General features: G+C 37.1%; 1 long non-coding RNA gene across 4 annotated transcripts; it reads right to left on the bottom strand.

Annotated features, from left to right (window-relative positions):
* Nucleotides 1-590: 590 nt before the first annotated feature.
* Nucleotides 591-4401, bottom strand: LOC147622662 (uncharacterized). 4 transcript variants are annotated; one of them, XR_015269475.1, is made up of 3 exons: nt 4013-4401; nt 3576-3909; nt 591-1800 (listed from the first exon to the last, which is right to left on the bottom strand). It is a non-coding gene; the product is annotated as an uncharacterized LOC147622662 (long non-coding RNA). The 4 variants fall into 4 exon arrangements; XR_015269477.1 differs by having other exon boundaries at nt 1898-3909; XR_015269476.1 differs by having other exon boundaries at nt 591-3906.
* Nucleotides 4402-8399: the final 3998 nt, after the last annotated feature.

Raw genomic sequence — 8399 nt, forward strand, 5'->3', positions numbered from 1 at the left:
ACAGTATAGTACCTTGCTAGGTACTTTGGTAGGTACAGTATCTTGTTAGGTAGTAAAGTACCTTATTAGGTACTACAGTATCTTGTTAGGTACTTTGGTAGGTACTTTAGTACTTAAAGACTACTACAGTACTTTTCTAGGTACTACAGTACCTTGTTAGGTACTTTATTAGGTACTAAAGTACTTTTCTAGGTACTACCATACCTTGTTAGGTACTATATTAGGTACTTTGCTAGGTACTACAATACCTTGTAAGGTAGTACATTTCTAGATAGCACAATACTATAGTACTTTGCTACGTACTACAATACCTTGTAAGGTAGTACATTGTTAGATAGCACAGTACTATAGTACTTTGCTAGGTACTATTGTACTTTGCTAGGTGTACTACAGTACCTTGTTAGGTACTTTGTTAGGTACTACAATACCTTGTAAGGTAGTACATTGTTAGGTGTACTACAGTACCTTGTAAGGCACACATCTAAAAGTAGACATTATGTTAGAACACCAATTAAACATCTAAAATTAAACACCAAGATAAAACATCATATTATATTTTAAAACCAAAAAGTCATCATATTGTAATAGAATTTTGTAAACAAATAGTAACTTGTCATAACAGTACCAACAGTGGTTACAACAGTAATTTTGTAAACAAATAGTAGCAACAGTAATTTGTTTTTGTTACAATTGTAAGGTATCAATCCAGCTTGTCCATTCTCCTTCTTGTTCTACAAAGTAATTAGCTACCAAACCCGAGATATCGTCCTCTATGTCAAATATTGGATGTCCTCGAGAATAAGCCCTTGGACAGGGGTCTTTCACCCATCCTTCCAGCCAAGGGAGTACCAGATTCGTGAGATAATAGGGGTCTTGATTTGTTAGTTGTGGATCAAAACCATGAATGACCAAACATTTTTCATAGTCATTCTTCAGGGACTTATAGTGCTCATTGTCAACAAGGATTGTGTTTGTGGAATCAAACTCCGAGTGCTTTGCCCACACATTCTTCAAAATCTTTAGAAAAACTGGCTTCTTACAAGCCTCTGTGGGCACACATAAGGAATCTCAGCAAGTGTTTCCTGCCACATCTCACATTTCTCCATACCAAATGTCTTCACATGGGAAAGCAAACATAAGATGATAATTAGGATGACAGTTTGGCATTATCAATGACTTGTAATGATACCAACAGCTTATTCAGCTTCAATACAGTACCTGTAAAAAAACCAAATCGACACATGACCCGTTGGAAAGCAGGCATTAAGCATGACATTGTTAGTTAGTTTTTTTGTTGTGTAGCTGCTCTCCAGATGATAATGTCACACATCCTTTTAAGTTTAAGAAGGAAGTCTTCTGCATCTCTCCGCACAACACAATAACAAAACTGATTGACCTCATTTACGTTGTAACGGTCACTATAAGAAATTTCATGACGATGTGTATATTGAAAGATTTATGCTTGTATAAGATTCAACACCTAAACCCTATGCACATTCAACCTATTTACTTGACTCCCATACTAGAGGAGCTCCATCATCCTCTACTTTAACAATGCCATTAGGCTTCTCAGAGATATCTTCGGCACATAATCAAAATCCCACCAACGCAGTACATTGGAAAAAACAAACCCTTTATATTATGCTGAAAAAAAAGATATTTGACACACCTTCCCCATAACCGATTTTCTTCAGTAACTCATCAAGATTAAACAGGGCCTCCAAATCAGAATCAGTGTTATCAGCGCCAACATGTGAGGAGTCCTTTATCGCTCCTTCACACTCAGAATGATGTCATCCTCTACAACATAAAACAATAATATTGAGCACTAAAAAGTAATCTAGTTCAGAGCCACTTAACCGGAGAAAAATACTTACTCTTCTCATGCTTTACGTACCCTAGTTCTTGGCCACTATAGGTATGCGCTCCACACACCCAGTTTTCATACACACCTTTCCTCGTGGTTACAGTTTGTGGTTACAGTGCAAGCAAAACAGAACGGATGGTTAAGATGTTGGCATGCAAACATGAAAGAGCCACCTAAAAATGCTGAGTCAAGTGACTCCCCACCACAGGCAACACAATCTCCTCCAACATAGACCATCTTAGTTTCATGTACAACATGTGGTCGAGGATATAACAGGAACCTTCATCCCTTCAAGGTATCAAATATCATCGCTTTTGATAAACTCAGATTGGGCCTTAGCCTCCTTCAGCTCAGTCTTTATAGCTCAGTCTTTATAAAATCACACAGCCTCTACACATTAACACCAGAACACATTTAAAATACCAAGTTACCAATTTCAGGTTCTTAAACAGTGGTGGATGAAAGTACCCAGTATAACCAATAGACCAATTTTAGGTACCTAAACAGTGGATGGATTAAAGTACCCTGATTAAAGTACCCGGATAAGCATACACCTACCCAGTCACCATGTTTAGGTACTTTTGAAGTACCTAATACATATGTACACTACCAATTGCCCAATTACAAGTACCTAAATAGTGGATTAAGGTATCCTTATGAACTGTTGTAAACAATTTTGGAAGTACCCAATACATATTTAAAGTACCAATTTTAACAATTTTAGGTACTTTAGAAGTACATAATACATATTTGAAGTACCTAAACATTGGATTAAAGTACCCTGATAAGCTTAAACCTACCCAATCACCGTTTTATGGTACTTTTGAAGTACCTAATCTATATTTAAAGTACCAATTTTAACCATTAGGTACTTTAGAAGTACCTAATACATATTTAAAGTACCTAAACACCGGATTAAAGTACCTTGATAAGCTTAAACCTACCCAATCACTGTTTTAAGGTACTTTTAAAGTACCTAATACATACTTAAACTACCAATACACTTTCACCAAGTACCTAAACAATGGATTAAGGTATCGTTATGAACTGTCAACTACCATGTAAGCAATTTTAGGTACTTTTGAAGTACCTAATACATACCTATACTACCAATTGACTAATTTTAGGTACCTAGACAGTGGATTAAAGTATCTTGAAAAGCTTAAACCTACCCAGTCACAATTTTTAGGTACTTTTAAAGTTCCTAATACATATTTAAACTACCAATTGACCATTTTTTGGTACCTAAACAGTGGATTAAGGTATCCTTATGAACTGTCAAGTACCCAGACATCGATTTTAGGTACTTAAGAAGTACCCGATACATATTCAAACTACCAATTCTCTAATTACAGGTACATAAACAATAGATTAAGTACTTTGATAAGCTTAAACCTACCCAGTCACCTTTTTAGGTACTTTTGGAGTAGGTATCCTTATGAACTGTCAACTACTGTGTAAGCAATTTTATGTACTTTTGATTGCCCCCTAAATGAAATTCAAACTACCAATTTTGAAATTTCAAGTACCTACATAATGGATTAAGGCATCCTAATAAACTTTCAACATGACAGTGAGCAGATTTAAGTACTGTCGAGTAACAAAAACCATAGGAAATTATTATGGAATACCATATGTGCAATTTTAGGTAAATGGGAAACATATAAAAACACATAAAGCATAGGTATGAAGCAACAAAAAATCATACCTATTTAGATTCTACTTCACTTTCAAGATTTGCGATCTCTTGCATACCACTGAGACATCGAAACGTGTGTTTGCAACATTCAATATCAGCCCCTCCACCTCCTTGATCTCAGACTCTGGATGTGGAATCTGCTGCTTCAGTTTTTCAAGATGGGCTTCAAACGATACAATTTCCTCCAACAGTTGTTTGTACACTGAAGTTGAACCCTCAAATCTCAGTAGGTAGTCCCTTTTTTCCTAAAGGGATGCCTTCACATCAGCATACCCACTTGGTGAAGCTCTTCAGCAGTAAAACAAAACTTATTGAGCTATGGATATTCATCCATCGTCATCTTCTATGTCATGCAACAACACCAAGATCAAAGGATTAAACATTTCAACAGTGACAAGGAAACATACTTGCAAAACCCTAATTGAAACAACATATATTTGACTTACTCTTGCTCTTGGTTGTAGACCGCTTCTCATCCGCCACTGCTATGACATTAGTCGACTCCGAATAATTCGACATCTCTGAATGATCTGCTCATTTTTCACGCGAACCGGTGTCTTGACCTTCCCTGCCTTCGTTTGCTCCTGGGAACTGGGTAACCTCTCTAGCAGTAGCTTCTGCTCTGGCCTTAGCTGTGCAGCTTCATGTTGGAGTCCTCATCATGGCAGCAAACGAAATGGCACCCAACAAATAGAGAAAAAACTCGAATGGCCTTAGCTGTGTTGCTCAGAATAGAGAACTAGCAGATAAGCGAGCGTAGAAACAAAAAACTAGCTCCTACATTGGAGTTCGAGTGCCAGTTGCACAGGATGTCTAACTCATGATGGTCAATCGGATTCGGAGAATAAGTGCTCGTTTAACAATAAAAATAAGTGCTCCTTAAGAATAAAAAAAATAAGCCCTTTCCACCTTAGACAAGTACCCATCACGTAGAACCTAATTGGGTAGTAAAAAGTGTACCACTTTACCATGATTTCACCCGCATATCAAATCTAGAAAAAATCTGGCATTGTTTGGATACTTTTCAAGGAGCTTAAAGTAGGCCCACAACCCAATTTTTACATACTGCCTTCGAGAGCCGCGGGCGGAAAGTTGTTTACACCCAGCCTGGAAATGGTCTTGTGGTACTCAAATACTCAAGAGTTTCTTCATAGGCCTCATACATGCTGGAACCTATAGGCATATCAAATTTGAAGTCCTTCACAGTGGTTTCCGCTAACAAACCACATTAGTTAAGCATTTTTTGCACTATGTACATGCAGTAGGCTAAGCCCAGTCATTATGGGCCAATTGACTATCCACACCTAGTAAAAAATAGGCCTTCTATACATCAGTTTGTTGCAGGCATCTTACTTGATGATCTTCATATGCTAGACTAGCCACATATAAGATCTCAGGTCAAACAGACCATAACAGGGCTGTTGATCATATGCTCCAGGCATAGATTTGCACATTACATGTTACTGTCTCATCAAATGTCCACGCCTATTAATTTGAGGATGCAGATGGAGTCAGTTTGGTATGTGGCATGATAGTAGTGTTTTGAACATCCTATAGTTACCCTGTGTCAAATCTTCACCTATTTTGACTAGCAAAAACTGCTTTGAGTAGTAATTCGGTGCAACCAGGTCTTGTTTGGAAGATAACAAAGAACACTACCCCAGAAGCAAAAACCCTATTCACACCTAAGTGGTTGAAGACTCGGCATACACCGGATGACTGTACAAATTTTTATAAGGGCTGTCCATACAACAAACTACAAATACACAATATCTCACATGCCACAAGCTAAAATTAAAGCATTCTTGAAGCTGCTCAAGTACTGCCCCCACACACTTGGACAAAATCTACAAACCATCACCTAGACATGTGTACATCTAGTAAATTGAAGCTGCTAATGGAGTTGGATGGATACAAGATTTTTTACCAGGTAACAATTTAACATGACCAATGATCCTCATCAAATTCTAACCATTGGAGAGGTGGGGCCTGCTTTACAAGGTTGCAAGCTTAATTTGGTATTCAATTGCCTATTTTTGGGATTAATGATGGTAATTAATGTTCTTTAAGCTTAATTTAAGGCCTTCTTTCATTTTCCACTTTTCGATTGAGTTTGGTGATTTTTTTTTGCTATTTTTCAATAATTATAGCTATTTCACTTAATTTATTGGCCATAAAAAGTTATTTATGCAAGTGAGTTGGGTTTATTATCACAAATTACTTAATAAATAGCCATAAAGCAGTTGATTGCTTCCCTTTACCCTACCTATTCATTTTTGCATACTTTTTTTCCTCAAACACTAGAATTCTACACTCTATTGAGCCTGAAATACTCGAAGCCTGCTGGCACAATATGCATGCCTACATACTATGATTTTTGAAGATTTTCAACCTGAAGCTTGCATAAAGAAAATTGATTTTCTTCTACACTCTCCTCATCCTCGAATTGCAAAACTATTTGCTAATTAGCATCAAACTGCGGGGCCGATAAGCCAGTTAACTGGATTTACGCTCTCTTTTGCATATTTTACTCATAAAAATGAATTTTTCAATTACTTTCAATCAAAGCTTTCAGGCTGAACCCAAACCTAAATTAATTATCAATTCATAGCATATTTTTAGCCTTGCTTATGCTTTTTGATCTCCTGTTGGCTTTGATTTGCTATTTTCTATAAGTTTCTATAAAAAAAATATTTTTTCGGGCCAAAAATTAAGTTGAATTGCATTATTTACTGCTTCTTTATTTCCAAGTCATGGCTGGTCATTAAAGATTAAGTCTATGCAATTCTTATATCCTACTTTTACATATTACAATCAAAATTACGATGTATAGCAAATATGGGGAGGTTCCGTCAAATTTTTTCAAATTTTCGGAAAGCCTATAAATTCACTGGAATTTAAAATTTTCAGTGATGCGTCACCAGAATGACTTCAGATGTGGAATGCAAGTTTGTAGTCATGTTCCACACATGCATGCAAAACCTCGTCCCCATCTGAGACTATTCACATACTATTTTAGCAATTTATGCTAAATCAGGCTATTTCGCATAAATTCAGAATTAGCTGCATAACACAAATGATGAGGGTTGGTCACAAAGTAAAATCACTTTTATGTAAGTCTCAGTACCCTCCACATGCATACTCCACATGCATACCAAATATCATACCCATTGGAGATCACCTGCTATACCCTACACTAGGTAGCCACCGAGACCCTAGACCATTTTTTGGGCCAATATTGGAAAATTTGACTATTGTTTTCCAAATCAATTAGTTTCTGCTCCTACTCATAGGAAACTCTTGCATAAGTTGGAATATCCTATCCCAAACCAATGATCTCATGTTTTTGCAGCAAAAAATTTAACTGACTATTTTTAGAAAGTGGCATTTTTTGGAAAAAAATTACATTTGACGCTAGCCGAAAAAGTCCTTTTTGACTACTTCTTGCTCTGAACAGCTATCCTTGTTACCACAACCATTTCTTTTCAAAACCAACCTCAACTCTTTATTTCTAATATTCTTGGGTTGCATCTCATTATCAGTACTTTCTCACTGAAGAAGCAAATTGCTAACATAAGCTGGTGAGTGTAGAAATTAAGTCTACTAGGACTCGCAAAAGCTCTATGGCAAGATAAAAAGAAACTATAAAGAAGAGGAGGCCATAATTTCCTGATTCGTCTACCTTGGATGCTGAAGGATGGGCTATATCAAACACAACTATTCAAAAACTTGGATGGTGATGTGGGTGAAAATGGAGAGAGAGTCCAGGTGCGACTGATGAAATATGGTTATGACTAGCAAAAATGGGTATTTGTGTATGCAATGCAATTCTACAAGAGCATGGAGTACAAGAGAAGCTGCAAGCCACATGACTTGGTCATTTAGCAAGCTCTTAGTCAAAAGATTATGACCCTATTCAGATTTTGAAATTCCTCAGCACCTATGATGTAGATTCAAATATGGGGATAGTGGAATTGGGAGGTCACACAATGGAGGTGGCCAATAGAGAACTTATTTTCGAAGCCCTCCAATTACCATCCTCATCCCGATGCACAAAACTCGCAATGGAAAGCTTGGATTTGAGTGAGAACTTAAGGAATTGGCAAAGGTTTAAATGGAAAGCTTCGATTTGAGTGAGCACTTAAGGAATTGGCAAAGGTCAAATACAAGAGAACCTTTTAATGTCATCACAGATCCAGTGCTTATAAAAGCAACCCAGGCTCTGTACATGCTTTTGCAGGTTAAGTACACAGATAGACACAATAGAATTAACCCAACACCATTGTACATGTTAGTAGATAGAAAAGAGGATGACTACGATTTTCAAATTCACAAGGATTTACAAGCTTACTACACAGAAAACAAGAATACAATAGCCAATCCATTCTTACTACATAATATTTTTATCTTTGGAGGGAGCAGCAAAGGCACTTGCTAAAAGGGGTTTGCAGATTATACCAACTCCCACGATAGAATATCCAACACCGGAAGAAAGCTGGGTTGGAGAACTTTCTAAGGAAACTCCACAATAGGACAAAGGAACAGAAGCTGCAATGGATAAAGAAAAAGGCAAATAGGTGGAAGAAAATACAACAATCTTAGAAACTCCGCAAAGTGGACGAGCAGAGAACACAGGAAGTCCTGACACTATCCGATGAGTGGAAGAAGCAGATTCCTCTACAAGACCTTGGAAGAAGCTAAGGACCAGTGAAAACATTGAAGATCTTGAGGTTAATAGGGTTCAAGAATAGGTAGTAGCTCTGTTGTTGGGACTGGAAAGAGAGGATTCACAGGAGCATCCATGTAAAAATCTATTGAGGTTAACAAAATCCT

This window comes from Cibotium barometz, chromosome 28 (assembly GCF_041138505.1).
Source record: "Cibotium barometz isolate CiBa-2024 chromosome 28, ASM4113850v1, whole genome shotgun sequence".
NCBI classification, from domain to species: Eukaryota; Viridiplantae; Streptophyta; class Polypodiopsida; order Cyatheales; family Cibotiaceae; genus Cibotium; species Cibotium barometz.